Source organism: Centrocercus urophasianus, unplaced genomic scaffold (genome assembly GCF_019232065.1).
Source record: "Centrocercus urophasianus isolate 14NV4802_14NV808 unplaced genomic scaffold, USGS_Curo_1.0 seq_11, whole genome shotgun sequence".
NCBI classification, from domain to species: Eukaryota; Metazoa; Chordata; class Aves; order Galliformes; family Phasianidae; genus Centrocercus; species Centrocercus urophasianus.
In genome coordinates, this window is record NW_024884253.1 from 8,489,879 (window position 1) to 8,510,984 (window position 21,106).

At 38.6% G+C, this 21,106-nt stretch overlaps 1 long non-coding RNA gene across 2 annotated transcripts; it reads left to right on the top strand.

The window, feature by feature from the left end:
• The first annotated feature begins 10,964 nt into the window (after positions 1–10,964).
• On the top strand, positions 10,965–20,482 carry LOC122155201. Of its 2 annotated transcripts, none has more exons than XR_006167165.1 (5): positions 10,965–11,594; positions 12,781–12,888; positions 13,615–13,681; positions 14,665–15,344; positions 16,989–20,482. It is a non-coding gene; the product is annotated as an uncharacterized LOC122155201 (long non-coding RNA). The 2 variants fall into 2 exon arrangements; XR_006167166.1 differs by having other exon boundaries at positions 14,665–14,812; positions 15,249–20,482.
• The last annotated feature ends 624 nt before the right edge of the window (positions 20,483–21,106 follow it).

Below are 21,106 nucleotides of genomic sequence, written 5' to 3' on the forward strand. Positions count from 1 at the left end.
AAAAGCCCTAGTTGGGCCGTGGGCAACCTGATCTAGGGAGTGGCAGGCCTGCCCATGGCAGGGGGTTGGGGCTCTCATATCTTTTAGGTCCCTTCCAACCTTAACTACTCCATGATTCTATGATACTTCCTGCATTCTCTTTTCAACCACTTGTGCTAGGACTGCATTAGTAAATATAAGAGGTATATTTTTTTTAAATAATGGTGTAAAGATGATGTTGTCTCATCTTTAATACAGCACTATTTTTAGTAAATACATATGTTTTTTGCACATAAGAACTTTGATACAATTCATCTTTGCTGACATTCCCACAAATCTTTCTGTTGCAGTTTTTATGCCTGTCTGCCTTGAACATCTGGTCTGCTGTACTTGGTGATGATATTCTAATTGATTTTTAAAGGTGCTTATTGATTTAATCAATACACTTATGGGTATCCAATATCCAGTAGTCATGCTTTGTAACCTTTCTATTTTTACAACTATTTCATTCTCTTTGAAATGTTGAGTTACTCTCTTGAACTTTGCCTGTACTGTCCAAGATCCAATGGGACAATTTTGCATAGCACCTATACTGTACTGTAACTAATATGTGGATTATTTACCCTTTTCTCCATTATCTACTCAGTAACACCCCACTCTCCCTCTGATCCCCACGGAATTTTCCAGAACTCATTGCTTTTCAGACTTCTATCACTTAGGTGGAATGTAAATAAAACTTGATGAAAATGCAGAGCGGAGAGAATTCTGCTAGCTCCAGCTGTAGGACACAAAAATTCCTGTCTCCATATCAGTATTCCCAATCTCAAAAGTAAGAGAAGTCCTGTTTTGAAAAGATGTATGTGGTTAGTAGCACAGAAGTCTCAGCAGGGTATTTCTGACATGAAGCAACTAGAAATGGCTCTGTGCTGAGTACAGCTCAGAGTGTAAAATTCTATTTAAGAATGCTATTAAGCAGTGATCATTCCATTTACATCCAGTTGTCTTTTCATACTAATGATAATTTTTTGACTGATGGAGCATGGCTTTGAAGTTGAAACATAAAGGGCACAATGTAAGCAGAAACTTAAGCAGGAAACTTTGTGAGAGCTGTGTGAAAAGGAAATAAATACTTTCATGAAGTTCTTGTAACTCAAATCATAGTGAAAGGAAAAAAGCTCTGGAATAAGCATGGCAAAAATTGACACGCATGTGATATAAAGGTCGTGTTTTATTAATTCTCCTATTTTGTAGTCAACTGGTACATAAATATAAATGCTTATGTGAGTCTTTATTCAGAATACTTCAGAATATAAGACTTTTAAATGAACTCTTACAACAGAAACCCTTATGAAAAGCAATCAAAATATATCTGGAAAAGCTAGTTCTAATTCCTTATCTTTTCCTATCCATTCCTTTGAACAATCTATTTATTCAAGTCTGTGTTAGCATTCAGTAAAAACAGTGGATACACACTATACTTAACTTTTGATAATCTACTGCTTTACCTGCATAATTTTTATTAATGTCTTCAAGTTGGAGATCCCCTTTCTGGATTCATTCAGCAATCAAGAATCAAATCTGAAAATGAACTATTGATCTGTGTTAATTCTTATTAAAGAAGAGTCAGTTGCTTTTGAAGCCAACATAGTAATATTTGCTCTCTTGTTCTCTCTCTTTTTATCTCTCTCTCTCCGTGGAAACAAAGCATTACTTTAGTTTCACAGTCTCCCTGAACCAGGGGATCTGTCTCAGAAGCGTACCTTTAGGATGGGGTGAATGAAGAATTATGGTTATGACTCTAAATGTTAATCCTTACAGCCTAGCTAAGCAGAATGACAACAAAGTGTATAGCAACAGGGTCATTTCTGTAATGAAAAAGACAGTGTTATTTGTATTTTGTGGATTTTATGATTGGAGAAGCAAATCTAAGCAATTTGTAAGGAAGTTAATTACTTTATGAATGTGCTCAGATTTGCTCATCTGCAAAGCTCCAGGCCAAAAGATATTTACTGAGGTCTTGCTTGGATTAATGGTGAAGGCCAGGAGATCAGCACAGTGTTGGTGCAGTGCAGAGCAGTATGAGGGAGCACTGGGTTCTGCCTGAGTGCGTGATGGTGAGCACACTCTGCAGAATGGCCTCATGAAGGGATGAGGAAGAGTTCACTTAAGCATGTGTCTCCTTCTCCGTGGGAACATGTTCCAGTTTCACTGGCTTTATACAAGGTTGCATAAGGAAACCCTTGCTTCATTTTGGGACCACCTACTCATTGCTATATTTGCTCTGCTTAAGGTGAGCACACTCCAGTGTCTCAGCACCAGCCACAAACTTCCTGGTTGACCCTCTGCAAGGACATTTCCAGCTAACATGACAGCTTCCTTACTCCTAACCAAGGAAGACACAGCTGATGGATCTTCCTTTAAGGGTTTAATGCATCTTTATCAATGTTTATGAGAAAGTCTGATGATGTGCAGTGAAGGAGAGCAGAAACAATGTGTATCAGAGTGGTTCACCTAAAAGAAAGGAGATCTCACACATCTTTTCCTTCCTACTCCAAATACAATTCTTTCCCATTAAAATGGAAGTGCTGGATCTCACCTCAGGCCAGGGTTGTTATCAGCTCTATGGTAGTCAGGCAGCAGACAAAAAAATGTGGATGGTTTTCTGTGATGCAGGTGATATTACTATCAGCACTTACACATAAACAATTTAATATGATTCAATATATGAAGAAAAATACAGTTCTTGATTTAAAGGATTTTCTTTTCCTTTGAGAAATGGCCAGGTAAGCATTCAGAAATAGGTTCCTTGTCTGCCTTGGTGTGCAGAACACAGCAATGCTGTCTGCTCGGCTATTTCCTCTGTGTTCATGGGATGGTTGTTCTTGTGAAATAAGGTTTCAATCTGGCACGCCAATGGGGCAAAATTAATCTGAAGCTTAGAGAAGAGAAAGATCAACATCATGAGATGCATTTTGAGTATCTCATTACTTCAAACTATATAGATCCAGAATTTTGATTCAAGGCCACTGCTGATTTCATTGCTATTGAAATGCAGTCAGGTTATGTGTGTAAGCATCTTTCTATAAGATATTATAATAATGTTATCAATATTAATGCTGAGAATTTATAACTACTTCCACAAATTTCAAAACCTTTAAGAATTATTTACCATCTGGATTCTGCTTATCTGCTAAATATCTTGGCAAATTGCTGCAGGTCTTTTAAAAACTCCATCCTCTTAGTGGTGATTTTACATCGGCAGCAGTCAGATTCCCTGTGCTTTAAGCCTTCTGGGTGTTAATAGATGAAACTGAGTAGCAGTAAAACAATGATTAATAGCAAAATCTCATGTTTCCCTACAGAAGCTGAATCAGGACCTATGCTCATACAGTAACAGTTATCATCTTAGCAACCTCTAGACAATGAAAAATGATATCTTACATATTTCTCAGATAGACAGTTGCCTTAATATTAACTCAATTATTTGAGAAAACTTAGGCTTAAGCGAGGATTTTAGTATGGAATATTAACTCAAAATAAAATTTTCTATGGAAAATAAACTCCATTTAATTCAACATGCCATGGATATCTTCTTTAGTGGATTATTTCTTATTTCTTATTAAAATTTAAGGTTTCTTTACTAAAAACAGCAAGAACAACAAGAAGAGCAAAACATTTCACAAGAAGGTAATTTAAGAAGCCAAGGTGTCATATAAGTAACAGGAAACTCAACATCTGAGAAATTTAAGTTTCCAGCAACAACAAAAAATGTGCTAGCATTTGAGTATGGATGGAAATGTTCTTTTCCATCATACGAAATCCTTCATGGCTTTGCTAAAAGCTGTGCTTTATACAGAAAAAGACCCTCTACCCTTTGACATTGTTTTTTGTTGTTTTCTCTTTCTTCTGTGCAAAAGGCAGGCAGCAGGCAATGTGCCCGTATCCGGTAAATTTGGGCACTCAAGAGTTCAGCATTGCTGTGATCACTGGGCAGAGGACAGATCTAATACAGTTTTCTTGGTTACTGATTTGTTCTCAGATCACTGTCAGTCTCTCATAGTTTTGAGAAGAAATTGCACCCTTGTTCTGATCTTTACTGATAGACTTTTCCCTGGAGCTAGTAGATGGCCAAAATAAAGAATGGCAGTTGCAAATAAAGAGATGATCTCCAGCGTAAGGAGCAGCCAAGTCTGAAGGGCTCTGCATACCAACAATGACCTGGAGATGGATTCCCTTTGACGGTGAGAAGAAACATAATGGGTTTTTTTTTGGAACATGTTAGGATCTACAGATTTTCCTCAGAATATTGAAAAGAAGCCTGGACAGAAGAATGTACTCTGCAGTGAGGTTCAGGTGAGCTCCAGCTGGCAGTATCAAGTCCTATCATTGCTATAGCCTCCAATAAAATTAATTTGTAAGCCATTGGCTTTCTAAAGGCCAGATGTCTACAATTACTTTTTTCCCTCTTTGTGCCAAGACACATTTTTAAAGAAAAAATATTGCTAAGCAAAGGGCACCTGTCTAAAATTACTAAGGCTCAAGTAAGAGATTTGCAGATCAACCTTGCTGCCCTTTTCCCCTTGCAGTAAAACCCTATGCTTTGCCTACTGAGAATAAGAGAAAATGACCTTGCCTTGATTTGTGAACTTTAATAAATGCTAAAATGATATCTGGGAGGAAATAGAATGCAAAACTGGCCTTCAGCTATGAAGGCTTTGTTTTTTTTTTGTTTGTTTCTTGAAAGGAAAATGAGGATGTCATAAACATATCTGTCTTTATTTATTTCTGTTCTTCCTCAAAATTATTATTGTAAGGATTTATTTACACCATGTAATGATCTACACTCTAAGCAAAACCAATATATTTTCAGTAGGAAAAAAAATGACACTTGAATTCATTTATTTCAGTTGTCTTCAGAAATTAGAATTTACGATCTATGTGGAATTCTGAAATATCTGCTTTTCATTTTGGTCTTCGTAAATAGAAAAAGCCTAAAGACCACTGATGAAATAAAATGTTGTAAAACAGATTGATTGATTGACTCACACCTCTTTACCACTGCCAGTCGACAATATGATTCTGCAACCTCTGCAGCATCTGACATGATGGATCTCAATTGCCTGAAGTCACAGTGTCCTCAGAGTATGTCAGCCATTATCACCCTGTGCTGTGCTTTCTAGTTTCATGCAGTGTGTACAAAGCTGGGGACCAAAATTAGGTCTTCTAAGGATGCCACATTGCTCCACCGACTGGACTTCATTGCTTCTGCTGCTATCCTTCAAAACTTGTGATAATTATTCTTTCTTTTGCTCTCTGTCTCACACTCTCTGGCTAAGACACAGTGCTCACAGTGATAAAGGTGCAGCTTTATGCATATCAGTTCTTCCTCCAAGCTCGTCTGTTCCATGAAAACAAGAAAACAACTTGGAAATATGTATGTTCATTTTGTTCAGCCTCATTTTTTAAGAGATCAAAATGTTCTTGTGGGTCAATTTCTCGAAGAATAGATGCACGTTGCTCCTGCAAAGTGTGTATCAAGCGTATACTGAAGCCTATTTGTTCTGGATGCATAGAGTCAAACACATCTGCTTGGGAAGCCTCCAAATTTTGTACTAATACAGATTCTTCAACAAGCTCAGCAACAACACCTGACATATAAAGCTGATATTAGGGAAGTTCAGCTATCTGGATTTAAAACAAAACAAAACAAAACTGTTTTGCTGGTTGTTTTCTTTCATGTTCCTTACTACTCTGTGAAAAACAACCAAAAGAGCAAAACGAGGCTACAGCCGCTGACACGAGAGATAGCTCAAAGTGTGAAAACCAGTGGAGTTGGGAAGTATTTCTCTCTCATGAAGTAATGTGTGCTGATAATCCTAGATACACTTCAGCAGGAGGAACAGATTTTTTAGGGCTCTACTTTCTGCTTCAAATGAGATTTGTTGAGTATCTGTGTTACTGTGAGCCATGGGAGACATTTTTGAAACCACCTCAGGTACCAAGGAGCTCAAAAGGCTTTCCTTGATCCCTGAGCCACTTCTGTAAAATAAATAGTAAATAAATAAAATCTAAAAACAAAAGAAAAAAACCCAGCTGCTTACATGTGACAAGTGATACAGTGTGAGGAGACATCAGGAAGTAGGTCAATGTTTTGAAGCACAGGTTGGAAGTGTCACTATTTGTGTTTTTTGCAATGACCTTTTGAATTGGAGATTTAAGATAATGGAGAAGACTGTTAAAAAACATATGATTCTTTCCGCATGCAGTGGCAGTCCCCAGGATGCTGGCGGCAGGAGACTGTGCTCAGACCCTATGATTCCCACAGAGACCTATCCTACTCTTCCTACTCTGCTGAAGATGCTGCAGATCTGCAAGCTACTTGCTATGCAGCATCTTTCAGAGAATCTCCATGCACTTGGGTTTCAATCTATTTTCAGCTTTACAGCCCAGATTTCACAGCATTTTCCCAACTTTACAGCCCAAAGCATCGGCACCTGTTGCAGTTGTGACTCTAACCTGGCACATTCACCAACTAGCACTGGGCACTGAGTGTGCCACACCCAGGAGTCAGTAACTGATCCAGCAGTTGCCTGCTGTTTATACAAGATGCTTCTGATCCCACAGCCAGAATGTTGCTTTCATGACAGACCACATTCCTTTCCCCCTCATTGCTTTCCTCTCCACATGGCCAAGCTGGATTTCCAATTATGGTTGAACACTGATGTGCCTTCTATCTCTCATTTATTTTTGTTTCTACCCTCAGAAGCCATTGCCAACCTGCTCTTCTCTTAACTAACCATATTCTTCCCTCATCAACATGAACAAGTGCGGCATCATTGAGCCCTGTGTAAATAGCCACAGTGACATCTGAAACAACAGAAATGTTAGTATTCACTTGATGGGGGTTTTTAACAACATGCTTGGAGATGTCTAGAGTTTGCCTTACATCTGCAACAAATTCACTATGTGAATCTTGATGGGTTGCAGATGGCATCACGAGCCACTACTTGCAACAGAAGTAACAACCCTGGTCACATTTTACCACATTAAACAATTTAGTTGGTTGGTAATTACATAGCAATTAACTTTGCTGCCTCACAAAGGCTATGTGAGCAGCCTGTGTGTTGTTGGTGGTTTTTTTCTTTCTTTTTTTTTCTTCATCAGCTTCAGTCTTTTATCTATGGCTGGAAACAAGCGTTCCTGCCAGAACGAGCTATTAGGAAATGAGGGCCAGCCACGATCTCTTTGGGAAATAATGTCTGCTGCTCTGGAAAGGACTGGGAGATGGGATATCACAGTAGAATTTCAGCTACCACTGAAATACTGTTACCACTTAAAGGACAGGCTTTATCTTCATTGAAAAAAAATGTAGTGTTCAGTCAAAATCTGTTGGTCAGGCTCCAATACAGTCACTGGAAAGATTGGTATCCCTCAAAGCGATTATCTAGCTGTCCAGAAATAAGGGAAAATTCTCGTGAAATGTTTTTATCTACCAAATGTAGAGGTGATATGAATAATATGATTAGATTCAATGCTTACTTTTAGATAACTATATGTTGTTTAAAGCATAGAGAAAGTCTTTGCAATGAGAAGAATCTTCACCTGGCCATCTTAAAAAGCTTTGCTTATTGGTTATAAGAGGACATGGCTATTTGATAATACCATATTACTTTACAACTGAGAGTGTATAACAAATATATTAAAAGCAAGAAGCTTGCAGCTGAAATGTCTGTGTAGAACTGAGGGGTCTATCAACCACAAGAATGCTCTCAAGTGCTCTTTGGTAGACTCTTTAACATCTTTAAGACGGCACATCTTTCCAAAGATGTGCTATAATTATTGGTCTGTGTGAGCAGTGTCACACAGGATGAACTTACTGAAACAAAGTTTAGGAAAAAAAGTCTTGGCTAACTGCAGCATTTGGTCCTGAGATTGTAAATCTTTAGGGCTCGTGACATATCCTTGCTGTTAACTTTTTTTCACCACTTCAATTATCAGTGATCATCTTTAAAGAAGAAGGATGGTCATGAATGAAGGCACTGCATGAAGACAAAGGTGATCCAAATTTTGTTCTGCCAGAGGTTTCTTTTGTGACTTTGGTGGAGTCATTTAGGCTCAGCACTTCCAAAGTATTTAATATTCCTTTTGAAATCAGCAGGAGGCTGCTTCACAGTTCAGCTTCAGGCTACATAGGCTGCATATAAACTTCCTACTATAAGCGTGTTACAACTCTATCACTTCTAGTTTGACATCTACACTCCACCATGAGCTGCTGTGGCTGTCTGTTATCCAGCACTGTCAGAACTTTGCTCCCTAATCAGTCAAGGAGGAATTAGTTTCAGTCCCAACTCTGGCACCTTCAGCAGGAGGTCTGAATGTGATCTTTTTTACTCATTTTCTGCCTTTCGTCTTCCTCATCTTCAGAGACCATCATCATGTTGTATGCAGACACTTATAATTGCAAGTACAGCTCGAAATGCTACTTTAGTATACCTAAAAGCCGACTACATTGGGCAGTCACACTTGGCAAATGTCTTTCAAAGGCTTTGCCATTTTGACCCGTGTTACTGGATCATGTAGAACTGCCTTTATTGCACAAGACTGGACTGTAAAATCGATAAATTTTGCAATATGGAATAAAGGCGGCATCTGCAGAAGACAGGAGTTTAAAGTACATTAACAGTCAGTGATACTGTTGTTTTATAGTCTCCTCATGTAGCTTTTACTATCCCTCCCCATCTGTTCTGACAGAACTTCTGTATGCTCTGAACAAATCCCTGAACAAGATATTTTTCGAGAGCCATAAACTTACTATAATGTAAGCTCTGATTACAATATTTTTACCTGTATTTAGATAATTGCTCTTTCAAAACTACTGTTTGGAACAAAGCAAATGGCATTCTGACTGCTTAAAAAAATAAATAAATAAAAATAAAAATAAAAAAAAGACAAATTCATGTTCTTCTTCTTTTCTAGTATTTAGTATTGTAGGAACTGTCCTTTATCTTTGGGGCATTTGAAAAAGATTAGTCCAGGAAAAGTTACTAACATTATTTTAATGATGTTTCCATCCTTGACTATCTTGTTTGCTATACCAGATGCTGACAGCACTAAAATGCAACTTATAGCAGTTCTTATAATTGCTGTTATCTTTTTTTTCTAATGTGACACATAGGAAAAAAATGTGTAATAGACAAGTTCATTTGTAGATGGAATTCTTATTATCCAAAATTACAAGAAGCTTCTCAGACTTATGCCAGAGACAGGTCTAGAAGGGATTAATATTGCTGAACATGCCATGCATGAACATGGAGAGCTGATATGTCCCTAGTTTATGTACAGAACTCGACAGGAATTTTGTGTGGAAATAACTTTGTTATATAAAATCCAGTTCTGGCAAAAGGTACCTTGATATATTTCAGTTACAGATTAGGACAATAAAATTAAAACAAAACAGAGCTAAGCAACTCATTTGTTAAATTGAAGTGAAATTATGATATTGGATCATTTTGAGATTAATCAATAACTGTCTAAGATTACGGCAAGATTTAATAGTTGTTATCTGATAAGGACTTTTTTCTACTTTCCTTTTCTTTACAGATCAGTATTTCCTTGCAGAATACTACAGACATCCTAAATTACCATGAATTCAGTTTGATGTTGTCTTAAATTAGTCTGAACTTGTACTATCTAAGGATCCAACCAGGTAATATTACTTATTCCTTGTACAGTGAAACATGGGAAATTTCCTCATTTAGATAGTTATACAGTCTTCATTACTACAGTGTAAGATCATGTCTCTATCTTCTTTCACAACATCCATGAAAGGCATGAGTTTGCTAGGATTTCTTCCTTTGCAAAAGAGAATTGAGGTCAGCTCATACACTTGCTCTCTTTACAGGAGTGAGTGAACAGGAATAGGCAGCACAGTGTGCAACTCGGCCAGCTGCTGGGCTGGTTGTAAAGATACTAAGAAGTAGTGTAAACTCTGTGTCTCCAAATCAACTGCCAGAAATAAGAGAAATATATATATATTTTTTCTCCAGGTAGGCCAAATTAGCTTGTTGAGGAGAGGGGAGCTTCAAATTCAACCTTTGCTTGACTTGAAGCAGGGCTTGAATGCCATCTCCCTCCTTCTAGAATTTTGTTTAATGTAGAATTACTCTTCACCCTGGCAGAATCTTGGCCTATATCAATGAAAGACCACACACAACTGATAGGATGTCTCTGTCTTATGGGCTCCTGGATATTTTCCTCCATTAAACAAAATTACACAGCCTCAGGAGGAGAAAATAACAGTCCAGTGACTCAAGAAATCTTCTAGAGCTGTATCATGATACCAGCTTCTTACATTGTCTTTGAAGAGTGAAAAGCAGATTTCTTGTAATACAAGTAGCCTGTAATGAGTGGGTCATGGGTGATAATAAGGGCATCAACTCAGTTGTCAAACTGCTCGAAGTTTTCAGCTTGAGATTCATAGGGACAGAGAGTGGTATGTAAGCACATAAATTCTCAACACAGGTAAGTTTTAATACATCACCACGTCGTTTTGCACAGCACCAGCCTTAGGAATACAGTTTGGAACGGGGCTTCCCTGAATAAGATCCTCAGAAACAAACACACACAAAAACAGACAAAAAAAAAAAAAAAAAAAAATGCCAACAACAACATAAGTGCTTCCATGCTGAGAAGAAACTGACAGATTTGAAACCCCTGTAACAGTAAAATGTTGGAGTTTTTCACCAAACAACTTACTGCCAACCTGTTCTAAAACAGGGCGGTTTCCTGCATTGCTGGTAAACACCTTAAATGAAATGGGCTGTAACACTATACTTCTTTATGGCCTTTCTGGAAACACTCCAGAATATCTGACTTTCTCTCATGATTGTACACTTCCTTTTGTACTGTGGTCTAACCAGCATACGTGGCTGAGATTTATAGACCTAGATCAAACATAGGTGTGCCTGGTAAGGTGTCAACTAAGAAAGGAGGACACAGAGCCATCTGTAGTGTGGAGAAACCTGAGCTGCTTTCTGCACTGATGATACTAATGCTATGCCAAATGTGAGCATGAGGAGGAAAAAAGGACAGCTGAGGATTTGGCTCTACTCCTGATTTCTGACTGCTGAACTCACTCTGACACAGCAGTTAACAGAAACAGGATGTCAATAAACACATGATGAAATCTCCAGTTCTCACAGGTCTCTTCCTCCTGAGGAATCTCATTTAAGTAAACCTGCAAGGCTACTTTGCAAGAAAAGGAGACTGAATAAAACAGTGGGAGACACAAGAAGAGACAAATAATCAAGGAAGGACTTCTTTCTTTTATTATCATTCTGTTGTCATCCAGCTTAGCTGTTCAGCTCCTAAAGTCAAAGGACCCAAAATCCTAGGATTATTCAAGTTGGAAAAGACCTTCAGATGTCATCGAGTCCCATCATATGTGTCCTCCTGTATATGTGTCCTGTACTCCATACAGACATTCTCTTGACCTATCCATGGCAATCTCTGAAGAAAACATTCTTGATATTAGGTGTCATGTTATGTGCATATTGCAATTATTTCCATCTCTTCCATCTGAGGTATAATCCTGAGGATTTTCCTGCTCTGATGAAGTGAGTACAACCTCAGTATATCCTCTACTCTTAAATTAGAGTTTAAAATACTGTTGAGTAATTTGTAAGCAATATAGTCATGGGACTCTGTGAGAAGAGGGAGGAAGGGCAATAAGGATTCACATCCGTGTTTTGCATATTCCCTATTGTACACATGGCAAGAGGAAGAAAATTATGCATAGATGACTTAGTGGCCTCAGTTGAGAAACGTAAAAAAATGCAAACATGTCAACACATACGGTCCATGACCGTATTTTTTGCTTTCATCTGAATTTATTTGATGATGCTTATTTGTGGGTCTGTATAACTTATGACTATATTTCTGCATAATCTGTACGTGCATAAAAGAGTACATCTCATGGATAGAGTAAACATGTAATTCTTACCATCTGGTAGAAGGCATTATGTGCCTATGTATGTGTCTGCATGTTTTGTGAGCACAAGTTGCTGTGTAAATGTCCTTTATTACTTACTTCATTCCCTCTGTTGCTGTAGAACTAAGAGTACTTTGGAGATCTTTTAAATTTACACTTCATGCCATTTGAAACTGTACAAAAAGCCTGAAAAAATAATGTAGGAAATTAAGCAGAGGTGAAAGAGTGACAGGTTGACTGTATTCCTTATGTTCATTGAGAAGTTCCTGTTCCAGACTTCAAGAAATATTAACATGATCCACTCCCAGAAAAGTCAATGGGAGCTGAACTACATGCAGGGTTAGAATAAAGGTTTATCTTGATCTGCATCCCTCTCCTGGCCTTCTTTTCATGCTTTAGGACAATCAAAAGACCCTTGGGATCGTGCAAGAGGTTCAGGAGAATTTTTTTGTATAAAGGGATTAATCACTGACTCAGTCTTTTATGAAATTGTCACTCAAGAAATAAGTATGGGTCAAATGTTTTGGGTAACAGATAGAAAGAAATGGAGTTTTCCTCTTGTTCTTCTTCACTGTGTTGCTGTTTTCAAGCTAGTTCCTCTAATCTTTTCCTGGAAAGAAAACAATACTGAACACAGGAACATAAGCTGGCACCTCATATAGGTCTCCTCACAGTATGTCATTTCTCCATACTTTCATTCTCAAAATTCTCCTTGGCTGCTAGATTTCAAGACCATGGTTTCTTAGTTTTCACATTTTTTCAGGCTTGACTTTGTTCACTGTCCTGGCTTTTTTTTTTTTTTTTATGCACAGGTTGCACAATACCTCTGATCTGGGGATGCCTTGGACTTGGATTAGAGCCTTTGTCTTTTCCTTGTCTCTGCTTCTGCTGACGACTCAAACATTCTGAGAGTCCTTGAGGTGAACGGGACCTTTTGGTCATCTGACTCTTCCTGAACATGACCCCCTTCAGACTTAATTACGCCTTTATTTTGGAGGGTTTTGCAATGCTGGATTCAGCAAAAAGGGGGAAGCAATTAACTGGCCTGATTTCTGCACCTTGGGACCAATCACTCTAGCGTGTGATGAAGCACAGTCACAACACATTGTGCTGGAGCCAACCATGTGGTTCTTTAGATCTGCTCAAATTAACATAGGGTTGGGTTCAGTTAGCCAGATGCTGACACCATCTGTATTTAGTTCTCACAGCCTTAGCAGGTGCAGTAATTTGATGAGGTTAACCACCAGTTAAAGGGATGCATAAACCACTTATCATGTTTCAAGCTATTGTATTTTGTGTGGTAGGAAATGTCCCTTCTATCTATATGGGTATTGATCATATCATCAAAACATAACAGTGGCTGGAAACTAGAGCTATGTGAAAGTATCAGTGGTTCTATTTCCTAGAGATATTATCACGAAATTTAACCCCCTGTAACCTCTCCCGTCAGATTTCCATTCAGGTGAACCCAGTATTTCTAAATTTAAAAGGAAAACACACACAAAAAATAATATGTATAGAATTTTTTTTTTTTTTTTTTTTTTTTTTAAAAAGGTGAGCCAAATTTTTTAAAATTTTAAAAAAAAAAAAAAAAAAAAAAAAAATTTTTATATAATTTTTTTTTTTTTTTTTTTTTTTTCTGACAGGTCTAGCGAAGATGATGGAATTATTAAAACCAAAAGCTAGTCAAAGACAACTTGAAATAGAACTCAGGTATCTATTGGTCTTGCAAATGCTGGCAGAAGTTTTGGATTAGAAATGAAGTTAAAAAGCAGCCCAAGCAGTTCCATTATTTAGGAGTGTGCGGGGATTCCTGACCACAACAGGGCGTATTTTATCCCAGTTGTCCCTATTGGATACTTCTGATTTAAGAGTAGTTTTTAAGTCTTATTCTTCACAATTTATCTCTAGTTATTCCAAAGCATTTGAAATTCTCACCACAGTTGATATCTGGCAGAAAACAGCCTGATCCACAGACCACTGAATTGTTGAGAAAGCCTTTCTCATTGGTTTCAAACTACTTGGAGATGCAAAATTGGAATCAGTGTAGTATGAACTTACCGTATAATGTCTGGCTCATGGATATTTCACTGGACTTCTCACATGGCTTCATCTTTGTGTTCCTGCACCTTCTAAGGAAGAGCTAATTTGGTCATAGCACCTTTTATGAAGTGCTTTTTAATGTTGTATTACATACCAAAAATTTAATTCCATTTTTGAAGAAATTTTCCGTTTTTGACTCTCAGTGTTATTGTTTAATATGTGAACAAATCTCTAAAGGTTACTAATTGCTAATTAACCCAGAAAGGGAAGAGTCCTGGTGAAATGTGTGCTGTACACATCAGAGCTCTCATGGTGCTCAGAATTTGCTCACTAAAATCAGCCCTATAAATCTTCATTAGGTCACAAGCTGTGGGCACTGTTACCACTCTAATTCTGGTTTTCCACATCCATATCTCAGATTGTACATAGTGAAGATACTACCTCATTTCCACATCATTTACAAAGGGTGTATTTTTCCCTACTGAGAAGTCTCATTGTAAGAGCAATCAGCAATTCAGAGCTATCAATTAAACATAGAGCCTTTTAAATGGCAGTAAAAGTGAAATGGTAGAGTGGAATGGGAAAGAATCTAAAAACAGGTGCAATTACACTCATTTTTATTTCAGACTCTTAAATTTTTATGTCTTTTACAGGCACATGAATAAATGAATTATACAGGATTACAACTTTTGGGAATTAATTCATGCTATTCCAGAAAGCTCTAGTTCAGCAGAGGTGGCAAAAGGAATAATAGGTTCTAAAGGCACCAGATGTTGGCTGTGAGTCTTCCAGTGATTCCAGGTACTTGCCAGCAAGTTACAGTATGTTTTGTATGGTTAGGGGAGAATGGAGAATTATAGTGTCTTTTAAAATTATGCACACTTAGTCCCCCCCATCAACAACTATTATTTTCCTGACAAGTCAAGTCCCATGCCCGGGACCTCAGCAACTGTTATTAGCTAAGCAGCCTCTCATGAAGTGCAAAATGTTGATTTGAAGTTAGATTTGCATAAGTATATCTGTGACTGGGGATGATTTCATTTGTGCTCCTTATAGGTTGCAAAGTTCTATTAATTTAAGGCAGTTTACATGTGTTGGAATTTACACTGGCTTACTATGCTTCTGGAGCCGAGGCTGCTGCTGTGGTCAATGAAAATTTGAGCATTCCTCTAAGGATCTTACTTAGATGCCTGAAATCTGGTACCATAAATATCCTTCTTTTATCTCTGAGTTTTAGGACACATCTGGAATCACAGTTCCATTGATTTCATTGAAACAAGCAACACATTTCTCTTCTAGAGTTCCAGCATTTGAATGAAAGAACTGGAATAAGGTTCGATCTGAGTTATTTTATAGTTTTAGACAGGAATTAAACCTTTACAAATGTTAAGGAATGTTATCTGTTTAACTGAATCACACCAAGCCCTTTTTGCGCATTTTAATTATCCTATGTTTTCAGTAGATGGCAGAAACTGAAGAAGCTGAGATCATGTGGAATTCAGGACACTTTGTAAAACTGGGAGCTTATAAAACCACTGCTTCCTACCAAGTCCTGCTAATAGTCCAGATTGCCTTTCTCCAGCACTCCTTATTGAGAACAAGATTATTAGCAATGAGTCTGTTTTCAAGCATGTTTGCAGTATGTACACACATATTTTTCCAGATGTGAAATAATTCCTTTCCAATGTAAGGTCAGATGACCACAGCACTAGTTTGCAGTGTGAATCCTGTACCAAATATGAAATGCTGCTTGGTATCTCTTCCTCACTGATTCCATTGTACCGTCCACAAGATGCATCTCATGGTTGGCTTTGTTTGAGCATAAACTATTCCATAGTATGCCTCATTAAATTTTGCCTTAGCTGCAAAAGTGTGTGAAGAGGAAACATGGTTCCATGACTTGCATATGTGAATGCAATTGATGGGTTCAGCCTGATCCTCTTGATTTATGTTACAAAGTTCACACAGGAACAATTAGGAACAGAAAGAGGAACTTTGTTGTTCCACTTTACATACATCCAGTTTTTAAGTTAGTGACATTTTGGTTTCATGATCTTGAGTAGAGGCTCAAAAAAGTGCAGCAAACCCCTTTCCTCCTCCTTTTCTGCAGCTGAGTTTCTACAGTGGGTGAGGAGCCATGGTCACAACAGTTTTTTTTCCTTTGAATCTTTATTATTATTATTCATGACATTATACTGACATCACTGTCACTCCCATCATGCCGGGGGGGATACGGCTAGATTAAAAAGCCATCTTGTCTGTCCTCTGTCTGCACTGAAAGTAGCAGCTTTGAGAAGAAATTACAATATGAGTCTATTAAAGAGTATCGGGTTGTAACTTTGCTAAAAGCAATGAAATTTCACTCCCTTTTTCCTTAGTGCTTTGTAATTTATTCTCATCAGAGAATATCCTTGATTCTGGGGCTAGGAGCGTACACGGAGTTCACACAAATTGTCTTTGAAGTAAACTTGTTTCTGCATCTCAGATGAAGAGCTGAGATAGTGTTAAGAAGAACAAAGAGTCCTCCCAGTACTTCCCTCCCTTCCATGCCTTGTAGTGAGATCAAAGATCCCCGAAGTGTTACAATGGTTTATAGTCGAGGGAAAGGCAAATCTTCAACTCCTCCTGCAGAGGTCTTTCCCTGATTCTGGGCCACCTTCTGCGTGCAGGTTGGCATGATTTGTAGAGTAGGGTGCTCCCAGAAGTGTCCTTAACTCTTTGATCCCTGACTACTCTGACTTGACTTTTTTGGCAGACTTGTACTCTGTACCTGGCTCCCCAGCTACAGTGCAGTGTGTCGTCTTCAGCAGACGATCAGCTGATGCCTGAGGCTTTGTTTTCCCACTGATAAGCAGAAGGCATTTGGTTAAGTTAAATATAAACAAGGAAGATTTTCTTGGGCTATAAAGGATTAGTCACAGCCTGGGAGGAAGTTTCTTGTTGGTCATCCACTGAAATGTATCTTCTGTTATTGCAGTGGGATCTCCTGGGAGTAACACTGCCCTTCTGCCAGCTGATCCACAACTCCATTCTCCTTTATGCATTTGCATAAGAGGATTAAAAAAAAGAAATTCCACCTTGCTTCAGAAGACTCCAGCTACTCATCTGTGCCACCTCAGTGCCACTCTCACCCCGAAGTTAAGCTCTTTTTGCATAGGCATAATAAACTCTAGCTTGGACTTCTTCTCCCAGAGCCATCACCTCCTCCCTGCTGCTTTGATGACTTGCCCCATCAGAGCTCTGCTGGCTCCTACTCAGCCAGGTGATACATCCTGCCTACTGCAAGCAGTCTGTGGGAACCCAGCACCACTGACAGAACTGGTCAACAGGAGCCCACTGCTCCATGCCTTTTCAGCTATGATTCTATTACTCTAATAATTGTATTCTGATAACTTCCGAAGTACAGAATTTCACACACAATAGCTGTGAAAATCTATTGGTTCACTTCATTATAGTGTTTTTCTTGAAGAGACAAAAATACTTCTTCCAACCCAAAATGCTTTTTTCAACTCAAGAATTTCTCACAAGTAGATTGAGCTGGAGCTAGTTAGGAAATACTCATTTTATAGTTAAGTCCTCAAACAACCAATCTCCTAATTTTATTTATGCAATTTTATCTCCCTTCTTGAAAACAGTAATGTTAAAATGTCAAACTATTTGAAGCATTCTATAAAAGAAAAGAAAGAGATGAAACTAAGTCTCTGGTCTGCTTAAGAGTAGCTGTTTCTAGGAGAAAAAAAGGGATGTGATTTAGTTGGAATGGTTGAGATGTATTTGACTAGAAGACTTTTTCCAACCTTGATTCTATGAAAATCAAATGAAAATGTGCATGGAACTCTGATTTAGATCAATATAGTTGATTAGTATTTCACTGATGATTGGTAGCCACAACATGATAACCCATGAAATGACTGCAAAAATGTTTAAAGGAAACACCTCATTATCACAGCTGCCAAAAAGTGGTAAAAACACTTCAGTATTCAGTCTGATCTTTGTTTATTTTTAAATGAGATGGCATTGGGACAGTGCTGCATAAAGTTGCCCTAAGCCTTCCAGCAAAAGGTGGTTTTTTTTTATTATTATTATTTTTTTATTATTCATAACAGTTGGAAAAACACTCTAAATTAAAGTGCACTCAAAAGTCCAGCTGTTGAGCGGATTGTGTCACCTGAAGTCTTGGAAAATACAGTGCAAGGCTATCTGAGAATCAGCAGAGAAAGAAACTCAGGATTGATCTTGAAATTGGGAGTCAGTATGCAAACAGGACAGCAAACGAGGATGGACCAAAAAAGCCCCTCCAAACTGGATGTGAAGCTGTCATAAAGTAGCAGTTATAGGAAGACTATAACAACAGTGACTATATATTGAATAATTTTCATTGAATAATTTTCAATAATGGTTTTGGTGATTTTTTTCATTAGCAAAATTTCACTAGGTAATGGCCAACCAAGGTATACGAATTAGCAATTAAAGTATGCCATTGCCAGTCTTCAACAGACAAAAAAACAAGTGTATCTGTAAGGTGCATACAACCAGAAAAGGAGAAGAAAACCCATTCTTGTGGCTTGTGAAGGTAAAAGAAAACAAACTACCTGATATTGAAGTGCTACCAGGTTGTTGACTAGTCTCAAAGGAAAAGTTGTGAAAGCCACGGGGGCATGAACACTTATGGAGACTTCAAAGAAACAGCTAAAGGATTAGGCCATCAGCTCCTGACTCCTTATCTGCTTTCAGACAGTGTTTCATTTGGAAGGAGCTTACACATAGGAACATTTCCAGAGATGTTTGATAGATATCCATTTTCATCCCGATATTTTGTTTGTTTGTTTGTTTGTTTGTTTGTTTCTATTCAAACTGTTCAACTGCAAGTACAAGATCCTCCTTGCCCCTGTTTGAAAAGCTCGTGGATTCCTGTTCCTGACATGCATTGACCTAGCACTCAAATTTCAAACCCTAAGTGACAATATGCACATGTGTAGTGTGGAAGGGAGAGGGACCGAGCATGCCATAACCATTCCTTTTGGGTTTGCAAAAAAGCAGTGCTGGTAAGTAAAGGGAGAAATGACAACAGTGTGCAGGCATTACAATCATGAAGCCATCATAGCACTGGTTCAGCTGTGCTCTGTGTACTGAACATGAGGAGTGCCAGCTCTGAAAGAGGCAGTGAGAGAGGGAGAAATACAGCTGATGTGGTATGAAATAAACAGATGTGGGATTTTAAGGCATGAGCAGGTATGGACATCTCTGAAAGCACTTTTGTCTGGGTGAGAGCTTTGCAGAGCTTGAAGATCAAAGTTAGGCTCTGGAGGTGGAAGAGAAGGTTGACATTTGAAGAAGTGGGGAAAAACTCGTGAAGCAGAAGATAAGTGGATAAATGTTTGCTGGGAGGGGTTGGAGCTGAGAAATTGAAAACAATGGAAAGTTTCCCAGGATTAAAAGCATCATCCTCTGCATGTTTCCTTGTTGCATTCATGCACTTGGGTGGATCTGCTCCAGCAGGCACTTGGACGGAGCTCATGGTTACATAAAGGAAAGCACCTGAAACCTCTCTTTGTCATATGTGCACCCACACATGCAAAAGTACATAACCTCTCTAGACTTAAGACTTCTCCTCGTAAGTCAAGAGTTGCCACTGGACTTTCTTGTGAGGCGTCATAATTCCCTTCATCTCTGTCCAGAGGTTTTGTTTGTGACAAGACTGAGGTTGCCTCACACATTTGTGTGCTTGCCACTAGAAACAAATGAAAAAGAAAAAAAATCTTCTGGTGTAAGAAAGACAATGGGCTTTATTTAATTCTCTGAGCCTCTTTGTTTTTCCTTCTGGCCACATGCGTGGGCTCTGCTAGTATCCTGCTTTCCACCAAAGCAGTTTTCCATAGGTCCTTTTCTGCTTGCATAATACTTACGAAGTTCACACAGATTTTGAACAGAGACTTTCTTTTACTCTGACTTGTACAAACCATCCCCCACCACGTCTCCATCCAGCTGTGCAGACACATGCTCTGCCCTGCTTTCTCCATGCAAAAAGCAGTCCCTGGCAGTGGGGCCTCATGCCACATCTGCCTTGTACAGTGAACAATAGAGGAAAGGTCAAGTTGGCATGTCTGACTGACTGATACTGGTGACAAAAATATGGAGAGGATCTAGCAGATGACAGTTCCTAGATGCAAGTCTTCAGAGAAGACATGCATCCCATCAACACAGAGTATCACATCAACACAGACTACACACAGCTGAGAATGAGCTGCTGCATCTGTCACCTCTGCTCAGTGGTGCAATTTGCTAGTGCAAGCACCGTGCAAGCACGCATTTGGAAGGGAGAAGGAAGAATAGAAGGCAAACCTCCAGCCTACCCTCCCAGGCTTGCTCATTCTGAGCTCCATCTTTCTGTGAAGTAACTCACAGAATCACAGAATCATAGGATCGTTTGAATTGGAAGGGACTTTTAAAGGTCATCTAGTTCAACTCCCTTTCATTGAACAGGGACATCTACAGCTAGAACAGACTGCACAGAGTCCCATCCAGCCTGGTCTTGAGTGTCTCCAAGGACAGGGTAAATGGTTACTGATGTCCATATAATATTGAGCTTATTTTTTGCAGTCCATGCATTGTCATTTTCCAACGTTGTACAGTTTTGCACTGACATTTTTTAAACTGCATCAAAGAAGCCGTCAGAGATGAAGATATAAGATTTGACAGTTGAAAAGTTAACAGCCAATGCTTTAGGCTGATGAGGACGCCTTGGGAATCAGTTTGCAGTTGTAGGAAAAGTGCATTGAATGGAAGTATTGGCAAAATAGTTAAGTTATTAAGAATGTTGGGATTTAAAATGTCTTCAGAAAACCATCATCATCCTGGCTCGTACTCCAATATTTGTTTCCCAACTAACCTGTGCAGTGACGTATTCTGTCTTGTTATCAGATGAATTACACAGTGGTGGAGTCCAAAAGTATCATGGGGGTCACGATGCAGATTTGCCTCGTCTCTGCTCTTAGTAATTACAGCTCTGGTGTGGATTTTATACTTGTTGGCAGATTAAAGCTGGAAGAGTTCTACTTTTGCCTTGGCTAGTCTTCTTCATTCTCCAACTGAACT